This window comes from Cebus imitator, unplaced genomic scaffold, assembly GCF_001604975.1.
Source record: "Cebus imitator isolate Cc_AM_T3 unplaced genomic scaffold, Cebus_imitator-1.0 Scaffold368, whole genome shotgun sequence".
Lineage (NCBI taxonomy): Eukaryota > Metazoa > Chordata > Mammalia > Primates > Cebidae > Cebus > Cebus imitator.
Genome location: NW_016107683.1, coordinates 378,649 through 387,409, shown reverse-complemented (window position 1 = coordinate 387,409; position 8,761 = coordinate 378,649).

Genomic DNA, 8,761 nt, shown 5'->3' with positions numbered 1-8,761 from the left:
AGGGAGGGAGGGAGGCAGGGAGAGAGGGAGGGAGGGAGGAAGGGAAAGCAGTGAAGGGAACACGACACACTACTTTGCCTCAAATGACTGGAAAAAAATCCAAACTGATCATATACCTTCGCTTGGTTTCCATACTAAAACGGAGAGACCTTTGGTGCTTGCCAGTGGGGAAGGGAAGTCCGGCGGCTCCCGCGTGGCCCTGCCGTCATCTTTCATTTAGCGGAGTGCAGTGGGGTCACCGTTAGCACACAGCTCACACGTCCTCTGACCTTAGACATCATCCTCCTGGTCAAATGGGGACAGAGTTAACCTCTTTGGATAAAGATATTTGCCCAAGGTGAGTGAGGGTGGAGGTCACGTCTTCCTTCTGGAATGCCAGTTCATCGGGAGGCTCCTTGGCACAGCCAGGGCCAGTTCTCCTAACTCACCACCACCCCCTGCTCACAGCAGGGCCAATGTATGGCCTGATGTACCAAAGCCTGCCGATTAGAATCACGTGAGGCTGAAGGTCCCAGGATAAGGTTTGAGTCTAGACTCTGGTGTCAGCCAGAGCCTCCAGCTCTGTGACCTGAAGGAGGCCACTGTGACCCCAAAGAGTGAGCTCCGGTCACCTTCTCAGGAGGGTGCCATTATAGATGTTTCGGCAGGGCGCAAGCCTCCAAGTTTAAGGCAAGAGCCTTAAGCGACTGAGGCATTTGGTGGCCCCACTGAGGCCTCCGGTCCACAGCGCTTTCCTCCTCGCTTCCATTGTCACTCATGGATTCATTCATGAGTGACATGCTACTGAAACCACATCTAGATTCCAAAGAGCTTATACCCCAGGGCCCTCCTTTCTTCCCTGAACCCCCTCTTTCTTTCTCTTGGCGCTCTCTACCCTCTTCCCTAGGCAGCTCCCTGGGGCGAAGCTTGAGCCTCCAAGGTGAGACAGGTGTCCCCTCCTGTGCAGACAGTCAGCACAGATGTTCTCCTGGGGGCAGTCAGGTGCTCGAAGTCCCAGCTAAGGTGTGCTGGCTGACCCGAACACTCTGTCACTCCACAGACATGAGAAATAACGGGGGCAGCCTGGTGCCATGTGGCCTGTACAAAGTCCCTGGGACGTGCTGTGGGGAGAGCCAGGGAGCGGTGAGTCAAGACTGGCAGGAGCTCTGGGTTCTGCAGGGAGGTGCTTGTTGGAGCTGGCACTGCCACGTGGCACCAAGCCCAGGCATAGCAGGTGGCACCAACACAGCCTTAATTGATAGCTTAATTAAGGAATTAGGTAGGTTATAACTTCCAACCTACAGCTTGGTTAAGCTAAATTTCATTATCTCCCTTTGCCGTGGAACCGCACCTTGTGCGGTAAACCAGGGGTGGTGTCGTCTGCCCAGGAACAGTTGCTAACATGCTTTGGCCTCTCTGCATGCAAGATGGGAAGGCAAGAGAGGTGTTAGGGAGCAAATGTCAACAGGTGCTTCCTCCCCTCACTGGAAGCTGCTCCAGGAAACCCCCAAAGGCAGCGATTCACCCTTTTCCCCCAAGACTTGCTAAATTGCCTTCTGAGGACGAGAAGCATCATCTCCAACAGCCATCCCAGAGCCTTCAAAGGTTTTAAGCCTGTGAAACGGAGACATGGAGGAAAACAGACAGCATCTCATGTATCTCTGTGAGCTCCCCAAAGGATACCACCCTGTGCTCCAGGAGCGGCGGCATGCAGCTGCCTCTGCAGTTGGGGACACTGGCCTGCTCACCATGGCGCAGGGTGGGGCTGGGGAACTTGAACTTCTACCTGACTGCTCTTCCAGGGAGCCTGGCATTGAACCTTCTTGCTCACAGTGTGGTTCCTAGACTAGCAGCATCAACTGCACCCTCGAGCTTGTAAGAAATACAGTCTCAGCCAGCCACGGTGGCTCACACTGTAATCCCAGCACTTTGGGAGGCCAAGGAGGGCGGATCGCCTGAGGTCAGGAGTTCATGACCAGCCTGGCCAAAATGGTGAAACCCCGTCTTTACTGAAAATACAAAACTTAGCCAGGCATGGTTGTGCACGCCTGTAATCCCAGCTACTCGGGAGGCTGAGGCAGGAGAATTGCTGGAACCCGGGAGGCAGAGGCTGCAATGAGCTGAGATCATGCAACTGTGCTCCAGCCTGGGTGACAGAGCAAGACTCTGTCTCAAAAAAAAAAAAAAAAGAAAGAAAAAGAAAAGAAATACAGAGTCTCCAAGGAAACCACACACCTACAGGATCAGAATTCACATTGCAGCAAGTTCCCCAGAGGATCTGTGTATATACTGAAGCTTTGGAATCAGTGACCTGAGTAATAGATAGTATAGTTTCACTTCCAGTTCGAATAAACAATTTCCTAAAATATTCTGTGTAAGCTGAAACTGAGTAAAGAAACTCTTCTTATCCACTAGGCCACTGGATAGAGAGCCATACATGTGATGTGACACCCTTATTGAAATGTAAATATGACGCTCCGGTCTGCAAGGTCAGCGGTGCAAGGTGGTGAGAGTCTTAGATTTGGGAGGGCAGCCCACAGACACAGAGAAGAGGCAGGAAGCAGAAACGCTCATGGCAAACCATGCCTTGTCATTCTGCCTGAAGGCAGGTGGGTGGTGACTTCTTGCCGGCAAGGTCATCTTCCCACTGCAGGCCAGGCATGGTGGGGTGAGGAACACGGATCATGCTTTTGACAATACACCCAGGAAGGCTGGCACGGTGGCTCACACCTGTAATCCAAGCACTTTGCAGGCCAAGGCAGGCGGATCACCTGAGTTCAGGAGTTCAAGACCAGCCTGACCAACATGGTGAAACCCTGTCTTAAAAAAAATTGCACCACTGCACTCCAGCCTGGGAGACAGAGCAAGACTAAAAAAAAAAAAAAAAAAAAAAAGGAAGAGAAAATACACCCAGAAAAACCTGCAACCCGCAAAGCTAGGAGTCCAGATGTTCCTCTTTGCTGATTTCCTAAGCCAGTAAAGCTCCTTATTTGCATAGAAACTTCCAATTTCACTACCTCCAAACTCACCACCTTCAAGGCATTTCCAGGGAGGTCCTGGGGCCCCAGGCAGCGGACACAGAAAAACCCTGCTGCAAAGGTCCACAACTTACAGCACACGTGGCCTTGGAAGCCAGGCAGAACGAGTGGTGCATATTTAATCTGATAGGCGGGCGAGCCACTGAAGGCTTCTAAGCAGGAAAATGACGTAACCTAAATTGGGCTTTAAGGGTAAGATTTGAGATGGACTGAAGGCTTCCACTAGGGTCTTGAGTTTTTGTTGTTGTTTGTTGTTGTTTTGAGATGGAATCTTGCTCTGTTGCCCAGGCTTGAGTGCAGTGGCACAATCTTGGCTCTCTGCAACCTCCAACTCCCGGGTTCAAGCGATTCTCCTGCCTGAGCCTCCCGAGTAGCTGGGACTAAAGGTGTGTGCCCCTATGCCTGGCTAATTTTTGTATTTTTAGTAGAGGTGGGGTTTCATCATGTTGGTCAGGCTGGTCTCGAACTCCTGACCTCAGGGGATCCGCCCACCTCGGCCTCCCAAAGTGCTGGGATTACAGGTGTGACCCACTACACCCAGCCTTGGCCAGATTCTTTTTGGCCTCTTCGTGCTCAGGTGAAACTGCCCAGGTGACTGGATTCTAGACAGGTCCACTGTTCCTGCTGCTGTCACCATACTTTATCATAAAAGAAGTTCTGAGCTTCTTGGAGTTGGTCGTTTCTTATCTCAGCTTCTTCTAAGTTCTTGTTTCTTCCTATACTTCTTTTGGCTTCTCTCGGGCTTAACTCAGAGATTATAGTGAATTTTTAAAAATACATTGTACAGTTCCCTATTCAGGAGCCTAATTAAATTCACACCCTCCATCTGGTGTTACAAAAACTGTTTCAAGCCTGGATGACTTCTCTAAGGTTACTTCCAAAAATCTATTCATAAATTAATAGTTATAGTATGTTTATTAGTTTCCAAGGAGTCTAGTATATTGATTCTAGGCAGAAGCTTTAGCAGCTGGTTTGGCTAAATAATTTAATTTTCTACAAACCACACACTCCAATCATATCATCTGATATTGAAACACAAGTTCAGAGTTCCTCAAATGCTCATATAATTTTTGTATTTTTAGTAGAGACGGGTTTTTGCCATGTTGACCAGGCTGGTCTTCAACTCCTGTCCTCAGGTGATCCACCAGGGTAGGCCTCCCAAAGTGCTGGGATTACAGGTGTGCAGCACCGGTCCCTTGAATTGTTCCCAGTTTGCAATGAGGGAAAGAAAAATACGTGAATAAAGAGGATTTTTTTTAAGGCTAAATATGTTCAATGTAAAGGACTGCTTTTCAGTTTATGGTCTTCTTTGTTGTGTATTTTTAAATTTTTGTTTCATTATTATCTTTTTTTTTTTTTGAGATGGAGTCTTGCTCTGTCACACAGGCTGGAGTGAGGTGGCATGATCTTGGCTTACTGCAACCTCCGCCTGCCGGGTTCAAGCGATTCTCCTGCCTCAGCCTCCTGAGTAGCTGGGACTACAGGCACACACCACCATGCCTGGCTAATGTTTCTGTATTTTTAATAGAGATGGGGTTTCACAGTAAACACTCTTGACAAAATAGGAGTGGACAACTCTGTGACAATACCCCAGGTCTCAGAGAGCATTTTACTAACTCATGAAGTCCAAAAGAACAGGCTATCCTGGACTAATAACTCACCCTGTGATTTTAAAAAGATGGGTTGATCAAGGTTCAAGCGTCCTCCACCTCCTTTCTGGTACCAATAAACACCTTCTCATTGTTTCTGATCAGCATTGGCCAGGGAGAAAAAGATTGGCTTCCCATGCTTTTAAAAAGAAACCTTTAAGTCTAGCATCAATTTATTCAGCAGGAAGAGAACAGGAGGCATTGGACCTGAGGCTACCTCCACGTTTTCACATTTTCCCACCTCTGCGACATCTGCCTTTCAAAAACTGGGATTATAGCTTTTTGAGTGTTCACTCTCCCAGCATCACTTTGACCTTCAGCTTTAGTGGTAGACAGTGAAGCTCCTTCATCCCCTGCTGCCCTGGTGCTCCTGGCGGTGTCCCCTGGCCTCCAGGATTCCCAGGCCTCTGACCACCAGCTGCTTTCAGGGCACCCCTGATCACCCCTGCGAGTTCTCTCACCCCTTCTTCCTCCCCAGACGGAAAGAACACGACTGCTGAGGAGGGAACAGCTGCGGCAAGGCCCTCCCTAAGGACCAGGCGGGCCGAGTTCCACCCGCAGCTCTGCCAGTGCTGGTCGCGCTGTCACCTGAGTGGTGCCCAAGTGGGGACTGTGCGTCCCATCCCACTCCCGTCTGTTCCCACCTGCCTGGACCCTGCCCCCTTCCTCCCCCGCGCAGCTCCCTGCCTTCCTTCATGGTGGCCGATTCCCACTCCAGGCGCCTGACCCTGAGTTCTGAGATCTTCTGTCACAAGGGGCCTCCCAGTCTTCATGCAAAGCTCTCACGCCCCTCCTGATGGCCCAGGAGAACCTGGAGCCCATGTCAGTGACTCCCCTCTCCAGTCCAGCTGGGACCTCTGGCACCGTGATGCTGCAAGGCTGGTCAGAGGCCGCCAGGCCCCAGAAGGGCAGGGGAGGCCACTGAGAACGCTGTTCCATAGCTCTTCTTCACGTGGCCATAAAGGAGAGATTTCTCTCTCTGTCAGTACATAGAAAGTGACCTATACGTTTTTAAAGGGTGATCGCTTTTCTACTATGTGGGTGTACCATAATTTAACCTGTGCTCTATGTTAAACACATGCTCTGAATGAAGAGACCCCCAACAGGGTGTGTATGAGCAACATGGCTGTTTATTCACTGGGGTGTGTGAGGGCTGAGTCTGAAAAGAGCATCAGTGGAGGGCGGTGGGACAAGAGTTGGTTTCATAGGTTTGAGGGGGGGCAGTGGAAAATTACAGAAGTTACAGTTTAGGGCGGTTTTTTGCAAGCTGGGAGGGGGGTCGTAAGGCCTGGAGTCACGAGGTTGACCAAGGTCAGTTACAAAGTCCAATTGCCTTATCAATTGAGGCAGGAATAAGGAACAATAGAGAATGGCTCAAGTTACTGAGGTGCCGCAGGTGTTGATCATTCTTCCCCTTTTCATGGTCTTCCAGTTACTTCAGATTTTCTAATTCTGGGAGGCCATCCTGGGGTGTACATGTGGGTCACAGGGGTCACCATGGCTTGACTTAGGGTACGGTCTATGGTGCTGCCAGTTCAAAGAACCTTGCACTCTACTGATAGGCATTCAGGTTATTTCCAGTTTTTTTCTATTAAAAAAAAAGTGCAACACGAGAATTGCTCGAACCCAGGAGGCGGAGATTGCAGCTAGCTGAGGTCGCTCCACTGCACTCTGGCCTGGGCAACAGGGCAAAACTCTGTTTCAAAAAAAAAAAAAAAAAAAAAAAAAAAAAAAAAAGGTGAAACAAACATCCTTTTACGTATATCTTTTCTCACTTGTATTCCTGCCCACAGAAATGGGATTGCTGGATCAAAGAATATAACATATAAATTCCGATGCTAAAAAGTGGCGCATTTTGGGAATTTGGTTTTCTTCTCCCTAGCAAGGTCTGAACAACAGTGTTCAGCCAATCACTGTTTCCATTTCAGTTTAATTAACAGTGATGTCGAACATGTTTAATAACTTCACACTTCTTTATCTGCACATTTTCCTTTACTGTTCTTGGTCCATATTTCATTTGGGGGCACTTTATAAGCCCAAAGGAAAGAAAGGCCTCAATATAAATGGCATTAGCCCTTCCCCATGCGAACATTTAACTTCATCACTTAGCCTTCCGCGTTCCAGGAACCGGATGACATGTCCGTCATCTCAGTGAAGCCTGAGAGCAGCTCTGCAGGGAAAGCCTCATTGTCCCCATCTCATTCATGAAGCTCATGACCAGTGCAGTTAGTAGAGAAGCTGAGACTTGTCTCCAAGTTTGTTTTCAAGCCTGTGTTCTTTCCACTGTCCTATTCAAAACCTCTAAGTAAAAATCTTCTGATATCATTTCAAGGTATTTCCTGGTAGTAATAGAAGATACAGGAGTTAGAAGAATAAAGAAATATGACTGGGCATGGTAGCTTATGGGAGGCTTGCTTGAGCCCAGGAGTTCAAGACCAGCCTGGGCAACACATACCAAACCCTATCACTACAAAAAAAAAAAAAAAAATTAAAAATTAGCTGGGCATGGTGGCTCATGCCAGTAGGTCCAGCTACTCAGGAGGCTGGGGCAGGAGGATAGCTTTCGCCCAGTGAGCTATGATTGTACCACTGCACTCCAGCCTGGGTAGCACAGTAAGACTCTCTCTCTAAAATCAACAAAAAGCAAAAAAAGTCATTTGATTGAGTTGGTAGGGTGCGGCTGGACACCAGTATTTTTAGAAGCACTTCCGGGAACTCTTCTTTGCAGCATGGTTGAGACCCACTGTCTTCAATCATCTCCACTGTCCCTTCCTTCCAGTTCTCACGGCAACATTTTATAGCTGAGCAAAGTTTGGCCCAGAAAGGGAATATGACTTGCCCAAAGTCACACTGCCAATGAGTGACAAATTCAGACGACAGTGCAGACTTGACGGCCTCCAGTCCCCTCGACCAAACTGACAGAGGCACAGGGATGTTGCTATTCTTCTTCAAAGATAACTCTGCTAATGGTGGTTGTCTCGGGTGCAGACACAGCTGGCAGCTTCAACCCGTCTTGCAGCGTGAGCTGTTTGTGCAGCATTTGCTACCCTGCTTTCTCTGCCCCAGGCTGCCTGTCCTGTGAGTGCTGTCTCACCTCCCACGCCCACTGGCTAGTTTCCTCTGCCCACTACCCTGGCCACTTCCCCCACATTTCCAACGCAAGCCACACCTCTTCTGAATCACCTTCGGATCAGTCATTATTACTACAGGCGTTCATGGCATTGGGCACCTCTCCTTCCTGGTTCTTGCCAGATGTGGGTAACCACATAACATCTCCTTCCCTGAAACACTGTGCTCCATGATAGCCAGGCTGTCTGGTCTCTGCTCACCTTGGTTTTCTAGCACTTGACACTCACTCCACCTAGCACCAGGGAGACAAACAGGTGTGGGCAGGGGCACTCTCCCACCTTAGTTCTGGGAGCAGCTTTTTCAAACTCCTTCCCCAGCATCAGAATGCAGAGATGAGAAAAGCAAGTCCCGGGGGCCCAGTGGCCTGCCCACATTCACACCATGAATTTGTGGCAGAGCTTATTAACTCATTCAATGATAGATTTAGCTTTTTTTCAGTCTTTGTTCATTACTAATTCATATTTAGCTTACAGAGAAGTTTAACCACCATCTTTTGCACATATGCTATTTCTTTTCCTTTTTTTTTTGAGATGGAGTCTTGCTCTGTCACCCAAGCTGGAGTGCAGTGGTGTGATCTTGGCTCACTACAACCTCCCACCTCCTGGGTTCAAGCGATCCTCCTGCCTCAGACTCTTGAGTCAGCTGGATTACAGGTGTGCACCACCATGCCTGGTTACTTTTTGTAGTTTTAGTAGTTTTTTTAGTAGTTTTTTTTTTTTTTAGTAGTTTTAGGGCTTTCCAGGCCTCCCTCCCTGGGCCCTCCTGCTACATTTCCAGCACGGATGCCGCCGCCTTCCTGGAGCCCGTTCCTCCAGCATGCGACTATCTGTAACATGCGACTATCTGGGGTTTTTGCCATGTTGGCCAGGCCGGTCTCAAACTCCTGACCTCAGGTGACCCACCAGCCTTGGCCTCCCAAAGTGCTGGGATTACGGGCATGGGCTACCACCATACCCAGCCTGTTTT